Source organism: Panthera leo, chromosome E3, assembly GCF_018350215.1.
Source record: "Panthera leo isolate Ple1 chromosome E3, P.leo_Ple1_pat1.1, whole genome shotgun sequence".
NCBI lineage: Eukaryota > Metazoa > Chordata > Mammalia > Carnivora > Felidae > Panthera > Panthera leo.
Genome location: NC_056694.1, coordinates 5,795,990 through 5,811,348, shown reverse-complemented (window position 1 = coordinate 5,811,348; position 15,359 = coordinate 5,795,990). Strand labels below are relative to the sequence as shown.

The 15,359-nt window shown below is 47.5% G+C and overlaps 2 long non-coding RNA genes across 2 annotated transcripts in view; one reads left to right on the top strand and one right to left on the bottom strand.

The window, feature by feature from the left end:
- LOC122209811 overlaps nucleotides 1-2,196 on the bottom strand; it is a 37,715-nt gene extending 35,519 nt beyond the window's left edge. The window contains exon 1 of the long non-coding RNA XR_006197764.1: nucleotides 2,132-2,196. This is a non-coding gene — a long non-coding RNA (uncharacterized LOC122209811). The remainder of the gene's footprint in view (nucleotides 1-2,131) is intronic.
- LOC122209813 lies at nucleotides 24-15,094 on the top strand. The gene is made up of 3 exons (XR_006197767.1): nucleotides 24-79; nucleotides 11,123-11,299; nucleotides 14,728-15,094. It is a non-coding gene; the product is annotated as an uncharacterized LOC122209813 (long non-coding RNA).
- The last annotated feature ends 265 nt before the right edge of the window (nucleotides 15,095-15,359 follow it).

Sequence of the window (15,359 nt, the reverse complement as noted above, 5' to 3'; positions counted from 1 at the left end):
TCTCTTAGTTACACAGACCTAACTAAGGACCCTCCGTCCTATCCACGGAGAGAGGACTACACAGTGTGAAGTCCAGGAGGTGAGAAAGCCGTTTTTGTTTCAGGAGTGCATGTGTAGCTCATGTTGGTTCCAGAACTTTCTTTGAAACCCCTGGGAGAGAAGTGGTCTTCTCTACCAGCAAGGCCCATAACTAGGTAGAAGGCCTGCGTAATGCTGATTCTAGAATAGCTTCTCAGGACTTCTCATGCCTTGTGCATTTATTTAACATGTATTTTTTTATTATAAAAATAATATGAATTCTTTATAGAAATATTTTAAGATTATTCCTAATCTTGCCACTTAGGGGAAACTCTTGCTAACATCTTGGTGTATTTCTTAGTTTCTTCCCCTCGGTCTCTGTCTGTCCATGTCTGTCTGGCTTTCTGTCTTTTCCCACCGCCCCCCATCCATCATCCTTTTTATAGCAAGACATTTAAGCTGATCTCGTTCCTGCACATCTTCTGTGGCATAAAACTAAAAATAATAGCTAATGAGTCATGGTATCTCCAGGCTCTGGATCCCCAGCAACCTGGTGGTTAGGGGCTTGGAGCATTCTCATTATGACTCCAGAACAACCACGTGGGCCCTGGTCTACCTGTTACCCCAGGAGCTGGCAGGACACCACTGGGGCCTCAGCCTTTGTTGGGGTCAACGTCAGAGCCTAGAGGCCCCGCCTGGCATAATAAGTGGGGAGGGGTTCTCCCTGCCTCCAAGCCTTTGGCAGATCTGGCTGTGGGTCTAGGGAAAGGGGCAGCTGTGAATTCTGTGAGTTCCATGGCCTGGGGCAGGCTGCCCTTCAAGGGGGTGGTGCTCACATTTGCCCTTCTGCACTGGATTTTTTTTTTTTTTTGAGAGAGAGAGAGGGAGGGAGGGAGGGAGTGCAAGTGGGGGAGGGGCAGAAAGAGAGAATCTCAGGCAGGTTCCACATTCAGTGCAGAGCCTGACATGGGGCTCGATCCCACAACAGTGAGATCATGACCTGAGTCGAAATCAAGAGCCGGACGCTCAACCGACTGAGTCACCCGGGTGTCCTTTCTGCACTGCCATCTAATGCTTGGCCTCTTCCCTGGGGTCAGCAGGAACCCCTGGATCAAATTCTACTTGCCTCTGATGGCAGCCGGACGGACTGAATTGTGGATGGAGCAACTCTCTTGACCCCTCGCACCACTCCTCCCTCAGAGCTGGGGCCTGGCTCCCACTGATGTGCACAAACCTAGCCCTGCCAGAGTGGGACACGCAGGGGGAGGGGCTGGCCGGCCAGGGTGGCGCACAGGGCACCTGGGCTAGCTAGCCGCCCGCCTAATCCCAGCCTCTTTCCAGCCAGCCTCTCCCTCTTTCCACTTTTTTTTACTTTTGGTTCCACCCACCTTTAGGCCCTACCAGCTCATGTCTACACCCCAACTCTGAGTCACCCCTGCCCTCCAGCCCGCTCTCAGGCCCCTCATCACTAACTGCTATCATCATTCGCCACCACACCTGAATTTATGCTAACGAGGTCACTCTGTGTGGGCCCTTAGATAGCTTCAGGATGGGGGCTGGTCCCCAGAAAGACTAAACATGGGACCAGAGGGTGAAGACTTTTATGGAGCACTTGGGTGGCTCAGTCGGTTAAGCGTCTGGCTCATGATTTTGGCTCAGGTCATGATCTCACGGTTTGTGAGTTCAAGCCCCATGTCGGGCTTGCTGCTGTCAGCTCAGAGCCCGCTTCGGATCCTCTGTCCCCCTCTCTCTGCCCCTCCCCTGCTCTCTCTATCTCTCAAAAATAAACATAAAATGATTAAAAATTAAATAAAAAGTAAATTAAACAAAGAAGGTGAGAACTTTCAGCCTCACCAGCCCCTCCCCCCAGACTACGGGGAGGGGAGGGGTGCTGGAGATTGGGTTATAAACGTGCATCAGCTCCTGGGTTGGTGAACACACAGACTCACTGGGAGGGTGGTGCTCCCGGAGAGGACGCGGAAGATCTGTACCCCTTCCCCCACACCTTGCCTCTTCCTCTGATCGTTCTGGAGTTGTATCCATTATAGGAAACCCAGTAAACGTGAGCAGTGTTTTCCCGAGTTCTGTGAGTTGTTCTAACAAATTATCAAACCTGAGGAGGAGGCGTGGGCACCCATGAATTGACAGCCGGCCAACCACAAGTGCAGGTGGCCCCTGGGACTTGTGACCGGTGTCTAAAGTAGGGGGCTAATCTTGTGGGCCTGAGTCCTTAACATGCGGGCTCCGTGCCAACCCTGGGAGTTAGCGTCACAATAAGACTGAATTGCAGGACACGCCGTTGGTGTGTGGGGAGTTGGAGAACTGGATGTCAGAGAAGACATCACATTTTTGGTGTCGGGAAGGAAAAGGACATCAGACAGTCCTCGTAAACGGAGACATGTGGGAGCAGATATGAGGGACCAGCCAGAGATCTGGGGGCTTCCGGTGTGTGGCGAGCCCACTCCGCCCACGAGCCCGGCCATGTAATGGGCTGCACGTTTGTGCCCTCCTGCTTCTTCCAAGGAGCGGCCAGGGTCATGGGCACCGGTGGTGGGGTCACCACAGCACGTGAGCGGAAAAGCTGGGGACCCTGGTGCTTTGTTGGGAGAATTTACTGGATCAATCGAACGGGCAGCCTCCCAAAGTGTTACTTCCTCTCTTTTGTTGTTGATGAGATTCTGATGTTAACTCTACCAAACGTGTCTCATGCTGCACATACTTGGAAACTGGCTTTTTATGTTGCTCATTTAGAGAAGAATGAAGCCTTCCTTGGAACACAGGTTGCAATTATTAAGTCACAGCCAAGGAAACACTGCTGATATCTCAGGTTTGCAAGAAAGCGGGAGTTAAGTTATTAATTTGGAGTCTTGTATATCAAGGCCATCGGTAACCTCACCCCTGTGTTCTTGCCATGAGATCTCGTTCCCGCTCAAGTGGGGATCCATTTTTCATCCAAATAATTCTTAGCTCTGTCAAAATAATAATCTAACCCCCTCCCCCATCTCAGCATGAGTTCTGGCCAGGAAAAAGCAAAGAAATTTCTGTTCTCAAATTCTTCCTCTGAGCTAAGTAGGCCAGCATTCATCAAGAAATACACAGAATTTGTTTCCTTAAAAAAATTGGTTTGGCTTCTTTCTTGTTCATTCAAAGAGAACTTGTCTGACAAAAGAGAGGGGAAAAGAGAAAATGAGGGACAGATCAGGGAAGGAAGGAAGGAAGGAAGGAAGGAAGGAAGGAAGGAAGGAGGGAAGGAAGGAAGGAAGGAAGGAGGGAGGGAGGAAGGAAGGAGGGAAGGGAGAAAGGAAAGTGGTTCGATGCTCTCTATGGCTTAGAGCACGGACTCTGTCACCAAAGACGCCTGGATGGGGGTGGGGGGCGGGGAAGAGTCAGAGATCCCTGGGGTCTCCCATGTGTCCTATGACATCTCAGAGTCTCTATTTCTTATGCATTAAATGTGAGTTATCAAATCCATTTCACAGGATTATTATGGGGATTAAAATAGGAAAGAAATAAGAAATGTCTATAATAAAGAAAACAAATAATTCCGTAAAAAATGGGCAAAAGATTTGGGCAGACCGCCAAAGGTAAGTACAATTAACCCTTGAGAAATACAGGTTCGAACGGGTCCACTTATAGGCAGATTTTTTTCCCAATAAATACATCACAGTTCTGTAAATGTATTATTTTCTTCCCTATGATTTTCTTAATAACATTTTTCTTTTCCCAAGCTTGCTTCATTGTAAGAACACAGTATATAATAATAACATACAAAAGATGTGTTAATTGTTTATGTTACCCGTAAGGCTTCTGGTCAGCAGTAGGCTGTTCATAGTTAGATTTAGGGAGAGTCAAAAGTTACATGTGGATTTTCAGCTAGGGGAAGGGGGTTGAGGGTCGGCGCCCCTAACCCCTGCATCGTGCAAGGGTCACCTGTGCATGGACGGGCAAAAAGCACCTGAAAAGATGCTCAGTGTCATTAGTCATCAGGGAAATGCAAACTAAAACCACAAGGAGACATGACCTATTAGAACAGCTAAAATAAAAAATATTTTAATTTTTTTTAACGTTTGTTTATTTTTGAGAGAGAGAGACCGACAGCGTGTGAGCTGTGGAGGGCAGAGAGAGAGAGAGATCACGGAATCTGAAGCAGGCTCCAGGCTCCGAGCTGTCAGCACAGAGCCCGACGCGGGGCTTGAACCCATGGACTGTGAGATCATGACCTGAGCTGAAGTTGGACGCTAACTGACTGAGCCACCCAGATGCCCCTAAAATAAAAAATATTTTGAAAAGGAGAGACTGACAGCATCAGATGCCAGCAAGGACACAGAACAACCAAAGTTCTCAGTCAACGTTGGCTCGGTCACCGTGGAGGACAGCTTGGCAGTTTCTTAAAAAGCGGAAGCCAGACTTTCTCACCCTGAGGCCCGCGGACATTTGGGCCTGAACGCTCTGCCTTAGGGCCTGTCATGTGCACCTGCCGTGTGACAACCAAAGATGGCCTCAGTGTTGCCAAATGTCCCTGAGGGTCAAGATCACCCCCAGTTGAGAACCAGTAACTTAAGGTACTTAGCATTTGACCCAGCCAGCACAATCCTGGGCATTGATCCAAGAGAAATGAAAGTTTATGTCCACATAGAGACCTGTGCTCTGATCTCCACTGCAAATCTGTCATAATCGCCCCCAAACTGGAAACAACCCAGGCATCCCTCGATGGGGGAGTGGATCGATACCCTGTAGTTCACATGTAAATCACATGTGTATTATGCTGAGAGAAGCCAGAAGTGAAAGGCAACCTTCTGCATGAGTCCATCTATATGACAATCTGGAAAAGAAAAAAACTCTAGGGATGGAGAACACACCTGTCCATCTGTCTGTGGTTGCCAGGGTGAGGGAGGGGGAGTGGTTGATTCCAATGGGGTGTGAGGGAGTTTTTTTTAGCACAATGGAAATGTTCCGTATCTTGACTATGGGAGTTACACGCTATAGGCATTTGTGAAAACTCTTAGAAATGTCTAAGTGGAGAAGTGAATTTTATTGTATGTAAATTATGCTTGGATAAATTTGATCTCAAAATGAAAAAAAAAAAGGAGAGAAGGAAGAAGGGAGGTGGGGAATAGGGTGGGGGAGAGAGACAGAGAGAAGAAAGAAAAAGATAATGCTCAACAAACATTAAGTTTTCTAAATCATCACTGTTTTAAAAACAGAGAGACAAGAAGACAAGGACAGTCAGGCAAGGACAGTGACCTGACACAGCCCAGCATTAAGCTCTGGTTTAGATGGGGAGCTGGGGGCACCCACCTGGGGAGATCAGGAACACTGAAGTTCCCCCACCCCAAAACTTTTCTCACATCACGCATCAAAGAGGCACAGTGTGGGGGCGCCTGGGTGGCTGGGTCGGTTAAGTGTCTGACTTCGGCTCAGGTCATATCTCACTGCTCATGAGTTTGAGCCCTGTGTACAGCTCTGTGCTGACAGCTCGGAGCCTGGAGCCTGCTTCAGATTCTGTGTCTCCCTCTCTCTCTTCCCCTCCCTTGCTCACCCCCTCTCTCTCTCTCTCAAATATAAAATAAAACATTTAAAAAAATTAAATAAAAAGAGGCACCATTTGGAAGCTGTCAGTGTTTGGGGAACGCTTCGAGATCAGGGTTGCCCCTCCCCCAAATGCCAACCTACCCGGATGGGAAAAGGTGGGTGTGGGTGCCCGTCCAGAGCAGACAGCGTGAAGGGCCACCACCGAAAAGCCCTCCAGATCCCAGATCTCTTTTCCTCCTGCCACATCCAGGGCTGGATTTCTGTTCCAGGTGAGGGTTGTTGTCTCCCTGTCGGTCCCTCCTCCCCATGGTGAGGCCCCTGAGGACGGGAGGCTCCCCCAACTCACGTGTGTGTCCTGTGCTCTGTATGGGGTGCGGGACGCGGAAGGCAGAAACCTAATGAAGGCTTCCTGCCCGCCCAATCGGTGAATGAAGAAATGGACACAAATGTGAAATCGAAAAGGGTTTCAGCTCTACTGATGACTCTCTGGTTAGCTCTGTCAGAAACACGTCGAAACGGGCCGAGCTGAAGGCTGGCACCACGGAAGCAATGCCCAGATGGCCTCCTCGCTCTTGATCGTCAGTGTGGGTGTCGCGGCGTTTTCGCCGTGGGGGTCTCCCGGCCCAGCCTCCCGCCACAGTTAAGCCTCACACATCCCCTTCCCCTGCCTGCGTGGACAGCCCTGCGCAGGCGCTGGGGACTGAGCAAAGCGAGGCCCAGGAGGGCCGTCCCCAGGAAGCCGACATTCTCCAGGCATGAGACAGCCCTCCATCAATCCAAGTGCTCGCCTGGTTGGGCTTCCGAGGCCAAGTTCTGGGAGCTTCTGGCACTCCCATCTCAACTGGGGCGCACGGGGTTAAGGAAATCAGCTTCCTGGATTGTGTTCAGCAGAGAAGGCAGCTGACATCAACCTTTCCCTTAGCTGCCTTGCCCTCCGAAGACTCCCTTCTCCCATCCCTAGCTCTCTCTTTCCTCTCCTCTCTCTCCCCTCTCTCTACCTCTCTCCTCTCTCTCTCCTGTCTCCTCTCTTTCCTCTCTGCCCCCCAACCCCCACAGTTTCTCTGCCTCCATCTAGAACCCTATTGCAGAGGGAGAATGGGTACAAATCACAGTGTTTCCAAAACTGGGCTTTCAGCCCAAATGAACTTGTCACCGGATGGAAAGTTTTTCATGATAGATCAGCATGTGAGTTTTGGCCATAAGGCTGACAGAGTTCACATGGCTGAGGAGAGCTGCTGTAACAAAACCCCTTCCATTCCCATCTACTTATTTTATGAACCAGTCTGGTTTTTTAACGTTTATTTATTTTTGAGAGAGAGACAGAGCATGAGCAGGGGAGGGGCAGAGAGAGGGAGACAGAATCCAAAGCAGGCTCCAGGCTCCAAGCTGTCAGCACAGAGCCTGACGTGGGGCTTGAATTCACAAACTGAGAGATCATGACCTGAGCCGAAGTCGGACACTTAACCGACTGGGCCACCCAGGCACCCCTGAACCAGTCTGTTTTTTAAGTTTACATTTGAAAAAAAAAAAAAAGGAGAAAAATCTGGGGCTCCTGGGTGGCTCAGTTGGTTGAGCATCTGACTTCAACTCAGGCCATGATCTCGCGGTTTGTGAGTTCGGGGCCCCGTGTTGGGCTCTGTGCTGACAACTCAGAGCCTGGAGCCTGCTTCGGATTCTGTGTCTCCCTCTCTCTCTGCCCCTCCCTCGCTCACTGTGTGTGTCTCTCTCTCAAAAATAAATATACATTAAAAAAAAATTTTTTTTTTAAACAGGAGAAAAATCAACGCTAAATTCTGGGTCTTTGCAGCAAGGGTTATGCTCATCCACAGATTCCCGAACTAACAGAATAAAGACAGCCTATCCAACTCACTAACAGATGCAGTCCTAACAACTTTTATTTTTATGCTTATAATTATTTATAAAGATGTGCGATGAATTGGTTTTGATAAATTGGATAGTCATGATTGTACTGTTAGTTCAAACCCCAGAAAAAAAAAATTGAACTCTGGAGCTTTATGGTCACAGGTAATTAAAAAATGTAATTTTAACTTCTGTACTTTTTGTTGAGAGAATTATGATAGGATGATTAATAAAATACTTTCAAGCATAAAAATATATTACGTGAGAATGCAATTTTGTGGAAGAAATGGAATGGAAATACGAGTTCAAGGAGAGACACAGAAGTTACAAAATTTTTGACTATTAAAAGAAGAGCTTTTTCGTGTATCTTCTAAATGAAGGACGATGGATATCAAATTACCATGGCATTTAGGTTTCATTGGATACATTTAATAGAGTGATATCATAGTATTATTTTTACAATGTTAAGATTTACAAACTGTAAGACATTTTATCCTTTGCAACCATTTAAATTCATGAAAAAATTTGAAGTCAACTAAAAATACGTGAGGGATACAAAGCGTTTCTCCTTGGTGGTGGAGGAAGGTACATAAGCCAATAATAATAATAAAAGATGATTGTCCTCAGAGACCTCCTCAAGGCTCCTACCTCAAGGCCATTAACTGTTCTTTTGCAAAAAGTGCTAACAAGCCTCGGTAGTATCACTTCCCAGCCCACAGCTACTAGAAGAGTCCAAATAAAATGAGGGGAAGTGAGAGAGAGGGGACGTCTGCCTGCAGGAGGGATGCCTACAGATGAAACAATAGTTACCTGGCAGGAGGAAGGAGACTGGAAAATCGAAAACGGGAACCTGAGTGCTAAAGGCGTCCGTGCTTTCAGGTTGGAGCAGACGCCTCGCCGTCTTTCCACCTGCTGGGCTGCTCCGATGACAGGTGGGCACGGCAAGAATCGTGTGGCCGCCATCGCTGTGTTCGCTGTAAAAGGCTGAGCTACCGTCTGGAAACACTGTCGGGGAGAATACGTAATACATTTCAGAAACATTTTCATAAAAGCTCTGAACACATAGGGGCGCCTGAGTGGCTCAGTTGGGTAAGCGTCTGACTCTTGGTTTCAGCTCGGGTCACGATCTCACAGCTTGTGAGTTTGAGCCCCGCATTGGGCTCTGTGCCCACGGCGTGCAGCCTGCTTGGGATTTCTCTCTCTCTCCCTCCCTCTCTCTGCCCCTCCGCAGCCTGTTCTCTTTCTCTCTCAAAAAGATAAATATATACAAATAACTTTAAAAAATAGTGCAGATTCCTGCCCCCAGGCCTAAAGAATCAGAATCTCTGCAGGTGAGCATTAAGAGTCTGAATTTCTAACATGCTCCCGAAAGTGTCCTCATAAGAGAGATTCGGAAGGACGTTTGGCACAGAAGAGGAGGAAGCCACGGGACCACCGAGGCAGAGGCTGGAGCTATGTTGCCACAAACCAAGGAATGGAGGCAGCATTGGAGGCTGGAAGAAGCAAGAATCAGATCCTCCCCTAGAGCCGCCCGAGGGAGCTCCGTCTTTCCAGCACCCTGAATTTAGACCAGGGACGTGGGTTTGAACGTCTGGCCTCCAGAATGGTGAGACAACAAATTTCTGTTGTGTTAAGCTACCAAGTCTGTGGTCATTTGTTATAGAAGCCCCAGGAAACCAATACAGTAGGTACCCTTATTCTCTCCCCATTTTGCAGACAAGAAAACTGAGGCTCAGAGATGCTGTGTCAGGGCCAACTTTCCCTCCCTGCTCTCTGGAGGGTGATTCTGGGTCCAGGTCGCTCCCACGGCAGCTGCCCCAGACAGGCAGGCCAGGCTGACAGCGAAGGACCCCTCAGATCCCAGGAGGTGCTCGTGACCTCAGACCTTGAGACACGTGGTCAAGGAGCAGGGGGCCACAGACACCGCTCAGGCTGTTGGCGCCACAGGACCTCCACTTTAGGGCATGTCTTTGAACACCTGTGGAAAACCCTTTCAACATGTGCAGTGCAAAACTCTTGGCTCCTGGGGACCGAATCAGTGGGTTTGATGAATTGGACAGACGACTAAGTCCCACGGGCACACTGAGCCCTCAGCCCAGAGGGGCATGCCTTTTAGCAAAAAGCAAAACTTTTCTGTAGATGAGCCTGCAGGGGCAATGGTGAAATTTGACCTACTAGGAGTTCCTTTATGGCCACTTCAGTAAATGCAAGGTTTGTTGATAAGCCACACCCTCGAGAACAAATTTAATTAACAAAGCCATGGAAGCCAGGGACAAATTGGCCTTAAAGACACACAAAGGGGCTGCGGGGGTGGGGGGTGGAGTACCGGGCTGTGGAATGCTAGCAGCTACTGAGAAGGTTTGGAGAGGGTGATCCCTAAAAAAGGCTGAGGCATCAGGAGAACTGCCTTGGGAGGCATAGGGACCCTGGGCATACAGGGCTGGGCAACAGGGTTCCAGAGAAATCATCACAGAGGTGGGGGTAAGACATTAGGTTCACTGAGGTCCTCAAGCTGGCCATATATATATATATATATATATATATATATATATTTTTTTTTTTTTTTTTTTTTTTTTTAATTTACTAGTAAGCATAACATATCAGGCAAATTTTTCTTTTCTGGGGGAAAAAAATCACTTTTTTCTTCCACTGAGAGAAAACCCATTTGTTGATCAGATATTTTAGCCAATTAAAAATTAACTTCTGAACTTGGTTAAAAAGTTATTACTACTTTGGGAAGTTCACTGCATCTTAAATTAAAAAAAAAAAAAACCAAGGCTTTCGGGGCACCTGGGTGGCTCAGTGGGTTAAGCGTCTGACTTCGGCTCAGGTCATGATCTCACGGTTTGTGGGCTCAAGCCCCGTGTTGGGCTCTGTGCTGACAGCTCAGAGCCTGGAGCCTGCTTCAGATTCTGTGTCTCCCTCTCTCTCTGCTCCTCCCTCACCCATGGTCTGTCTCTCTCTCAAAAATAAACATCAAAAAAACATTAAAAACAAAAGCCTTTTTATTAAGGAAAATTTCAAATACAAATAACAATAGAGAAAGTAAATGTCAAGTACCCACCGCCCCCCCCCCCCCCCCCCCCGCCCCCACCTCAGCTTCAGTAAGCGGCCAACTTACAGTCACTCCCGAGGGAGAAACTTAGCATGTCTGACTCCATGTTGCTACGGTTTCCCTTGCTGCTGTGACCTATTAGCTTAGGAACTTCTTTTTTTTTTTTTAAGTTTATTTTACCTTGAAAGAGACAGAGATAGCATTAGCAGGGGAAGGGCAGAGAGACAGAGAGAGAGAGAGAGAATCCCACGCAGGCTCTGCACTTTCCGCACAGAGCCGGAAGCTGGGCTCGGTCTCACGAAAACGTGAGATCATGACCTGAGCCGAAACCGAGAGTCACGCTTAGAGTTCCTCTAGCTCAGGAACTTCTTTTTTTTTTTTTTTTTTTAACGTTTATTTATTTTTGAGACAGAGAGAGACACAGCATGAATGGGGGAGGGGCAGAGAGAGAGGGAAACACAGAATCGGAAGCAGGCTCCAGGCTCTAAGCCATCAGCCCAAGCCCAACGCGGGGCTCGAACTCGCGGACCGTGAGATCGAGACTTGAGCCAAAGTCGGACGCTTAACCGACTGAGCCACCCAGGCGCCCCTAGCTCAGGAACTTCTGATTAGCCCTGCACATAGGCCTGCTGCTCATCGAAGGAATTTTGCTTACAGCTCAGATTTGCAAAAGCTGCTTTTTTACCCAAAACCTACCTCACCTGAGGAGGCAAGGAAGACAGAAATGACTCCATGTTTAAGATTTATGGGAATGGCATGACCAGATTCCTGTACCCCCACATCAACTGACGGAGAACAAAAAAGTTGCGTGACCTTCCGCCCCAGGCTACAGAGGTTAGTGATCTTTTGACTCCAATGCCCCTCACTCGTCCCCCTTTCTGCAGGCAGAAAAGAAGTTTGAATTTCATAGCGAGAGGAGTTGTTTCTTTGGGACAAGAGCCCACCACATGCTCTGTTTGCTGGCTTTCCGAGTAAAGTTGCCTTCCCTGCCCCCAACATCTTGTTCCTTGACTTACTGGCCCATCCTGTGAAAGGAAGGAGCTTGGGCTCAGTTACACTCTCCACCTCTGTCCCCCACATCACACCCACCCTCCCCACCCGGGGCTGTTTTGAAGTAAACTCCAGCCATCATCTTTCATCAGTAAATGTTTCGGTAATGTGTCTCTAACAGATAAGGTTTTTTTTTTTTTTTAATGTTTATTTATTTTTGAGAGAGAGAGAAAGGCAGAGAGGGGGGACAGAGGATTCGAAGTGAGCTCTGTGCTGACAGCAGAGAGCCCAATGCGGGGCTCGAACTCACGAACCGGAAGATCATGACCTGAGCCGAAGTCTGCCACTTAACTGACTGAACCACCCAGGTGCCCCAAAGACTTGCTTTTTAAAAAACACAACCACAGTATTATTATTATACCTAAAAATTTAACTCTAAGTCCCCAATACTGCAAATATTTTCAAGCATTCGATTTTCTCATTTCCCCAGTTCTCTTAAAAATGTATATATTTTCTACAGGCTATTTGACTTTTTTTAATTAAACATTGTTTTTAAGTTTATTTATTTTGAGAGAGAGAGAGAGGGAGGGAGGGGCTGAGAGAGAGGGAGACAGGATTCCAAGCAGGCTCCAGGGAATGCTGTCAGCACAGAGCCCAATGTGGGGCTCAAACTCACGAACTGTGAGATCATGACCTGAGCTGAAATCAAGAGTCGGATACTCGGCTGACCAAACGCCACCCAGACGCCCCCACTACAGGCTGTTTGAATCAGGATCCAGATGAGGCCCACACATTGCAATGGAATCATCCTATGTCTCTTTTATTGTGGAGAATTTCCCCTCCCTGGATCTTTCTCTTTATTTTCTCCCCTCCCTCCTTTGTGATTTATTTGTTGAAGAAACTCGGCTGCCGGCTCCATTGGATTCCCCAATCTGGATTTTGCTGATTGCAGCTACCTGGTGTCCTGTAACCTGTTCCCTGTCCCCTGCACTTAAGTCAATCAAGTAAATCCAAAGATTTGTCAGATTCGGGCTGAGATTTTGGCAAGATCGCTTCATGAGTGACGGTAGGACATGTTTTATGGCAGATGGCCTCTTTTAAAGATTGTGTCATTGCTTAGTTTGCAATGTCTATGTTCTCTTCTGTGTGTATTAGCTGGAAGATTTCTACAAAGGAAAAAATGCCCCTAACTATTTGGTTTTTCTGAGGAAACATTTATACAGAAAAGGCAGGATGGATGCTTGATTTTTTTCCCCTGCTTTTATTAACCAACTTCCAAAAGAATCAGTTATTTCAATCATTGCAATGATTTCTCTCACTGATGTTCAAAATCCCCTCTCTTAAGAAAGCAGATATTTAGTGAGGACCTTGGAAAAAAAGGGCAAACCAAAGGGATCAGCTGGGGTGGGTTTGGGGGAGAAACCCCTTGATTGGGGTTTCTGTTCTTCACTTGGGGACTTTATATTTGGAAAGTCCGCTCCATCTAACTTGTTATCAGCATGTTAAACACTCTCCAGGGAGGGGCGCCTGGGTGGCTCAGTCAGTTGAGCATCTGACTTTGGCTCAGGTCTTGATCTCACAGTCTGTGAATTCAAGCCCTGCATCAAGCCCTGTGCTGACAGCCCAGAGCCTGGAGCCTGCTTTGGATTCTGTGTGTGTGTGTCTCTCTCTCTCTGTCCCTCCCTCACTCATGTTCTGTCTCCCCCTCTCTCTCAAGAATAAATATAACATTACATTCTCCAGGGAGAGCTCTCAAAGATTATTAGGCCTCAGATGCCTGATCTTAGTTTTGAACCAACCTCAGAATAAAGCTACTTACATTTTATACCATAATTACCCCGTTGCATTAAATTCAGTAACTCTTCTTTCAACGGCCACGCAAAGCTACGCACGGGCTTGGGTTTGGTATATAAATGATATCTTGGTAGTGAAATTATCACTAACATAATACGTAACTCTAACATGAAGCCCGCTTTAATTACATGACAGACAAGTGGGCCATTTTGCCAGAATGTTGTACTTTGGTAAATGTATCCAAATGTCTTTATAATGCAGAACGCTGTATTACGGGCTGGTTCTGTTAATTTTACAAATTTGAATCTAACCAGAACACTGTAAAGTCATTTCCTGAATTTTGAAACACTATAAACTTTAAGCTGAGAAACAGCTGTTTGTATCTTCGGTGCGTTTTCTTTGCCATGTGACAAATCATTCCCCAGCAATTGCTGTGACATCGATCCGTTTATTTAATTTAAATGCTTAACTACCTTTTCCTTTTTGAAATAAATGGGACCTCGTGAAGTATTTCTTTACGTGGAGTCCTGTACATGACGTGATTAATTTCCTGCCCTGATATGAAACACAAATCCCAACTATTAATAATCCGGTGGCATGGGAAAGAAACACTAATCACAACATGAAATTGCCCTGAAGCTTTTATTTATGGGAAATCCTTCTTTCTGGTGTCAAAGGGTCGGCCGGATGTCCCAAAACACAATCCGGTAAAAAGTAATTTGTTTACTGGCAGAACACCATCAGCAATTAAAAAGTATTTCTGACATCCAATTATTTCTGTGATTTTGATGTGGCATATGGAGTATTCTGTTCCAAGCAAATCAGGCCTTCCCTTTAATTTGCGATGCTTAATGTAAGCGATAACGTTCGACTCCAGTATATTGTGGAACAGCTAATGAGGGCTTGTCTGTGAGCCACTGAGACAGATGATCCCTGGATTATGTGAAAATCAGTCTCTGTCTACTTAAGATATCATTTGGTTTGAGATTTTTAAAATACGTCTGAAAAAGAAGCTCGAATCTTAAGGCCTGTGGTTTCTTTCTGTAACTGTAATAACGTTCCAGCCACACAGAAGATTCACTCTTGCTTGTATTTGATAGAAGGTTGGCTTGTTAACATCCCGCATGCTAAACTTATCCTGGAAAAGCTGATGCTCTAATGGCAGCATATTTCTAAAAATTCCCGAATCTTGTTGGGGCTCCCGGGTGGCTCAGTTGGTTACGCGTATGACTCTTGGTTTCAGCTCAGGTCACGATCTCACTTTTCATGGGTTCGAGCCCCATGTCGGGCTCCGTGCTGTCAGTGCAGAGCCTGCTTGGGATTCTCTCACTCCCTCTCTCTCTGTCTGCCCCTCCTCTGCTCTCTCTCTCTCTCGCTCAAAATAAATAAGTAAAAACATTTTTTCAAAATTTCTGTGTCTTGTTAAAGTCTCAGCCATGCGATCCGTGGCAAATTACATGTACAACTTTTATTTCGAGATGCAGTCACCTTCGTTGATAAGTAGCCGTTGGACGCGGCTTCATCTGACACGCACGATGGGCACAGAATCCACGGAGTGATTCTCCAACAGCTGAGCAACAGGTTCAATGCGCCACGAAATGCAGAAGTAACAAACGCCATGAGGAATGAGGATCCGATCATGGGGCACGGGGCCATGTGGTGACCTGGGTCGCTGGGCACCTGTTGGCCCATCAGAAGCACCCTTTGTAGCTGTCTGCAGAAGTCCAGGAAATCGGTGCCACCCTGTGGCCCGGGCATCCCATCACACCACTGGGAGGCCGACCTGCTGATCCCTTGGGTGACTGACTGAGCTCCAAGTCCCTGGGAAGCCAGGTCCGGCCAGCAGGCCATGCAGGTGCTCGCTGAAGGTGAGCACAATCCTCCAGCTCTGGCCACAGGGCTGAAGCAGCTCCACCTTTGAGCCACATGCCCTTGTGTGGGGGGTTCTGCAGCAAAAGCGGCAGCTTCTCCTGTCCCCACGGGTCCTAGTCTCCTGGCAGGCCTGGTCTGTCCTGCCTGCCTCCCCTCCCCTCCAGCTCATACCTGCCACTGGCCAGGTCACGAGCCACAAGCCCCTCGGGTCCTCAATGGGGGAAGGGTCAGCCCTATT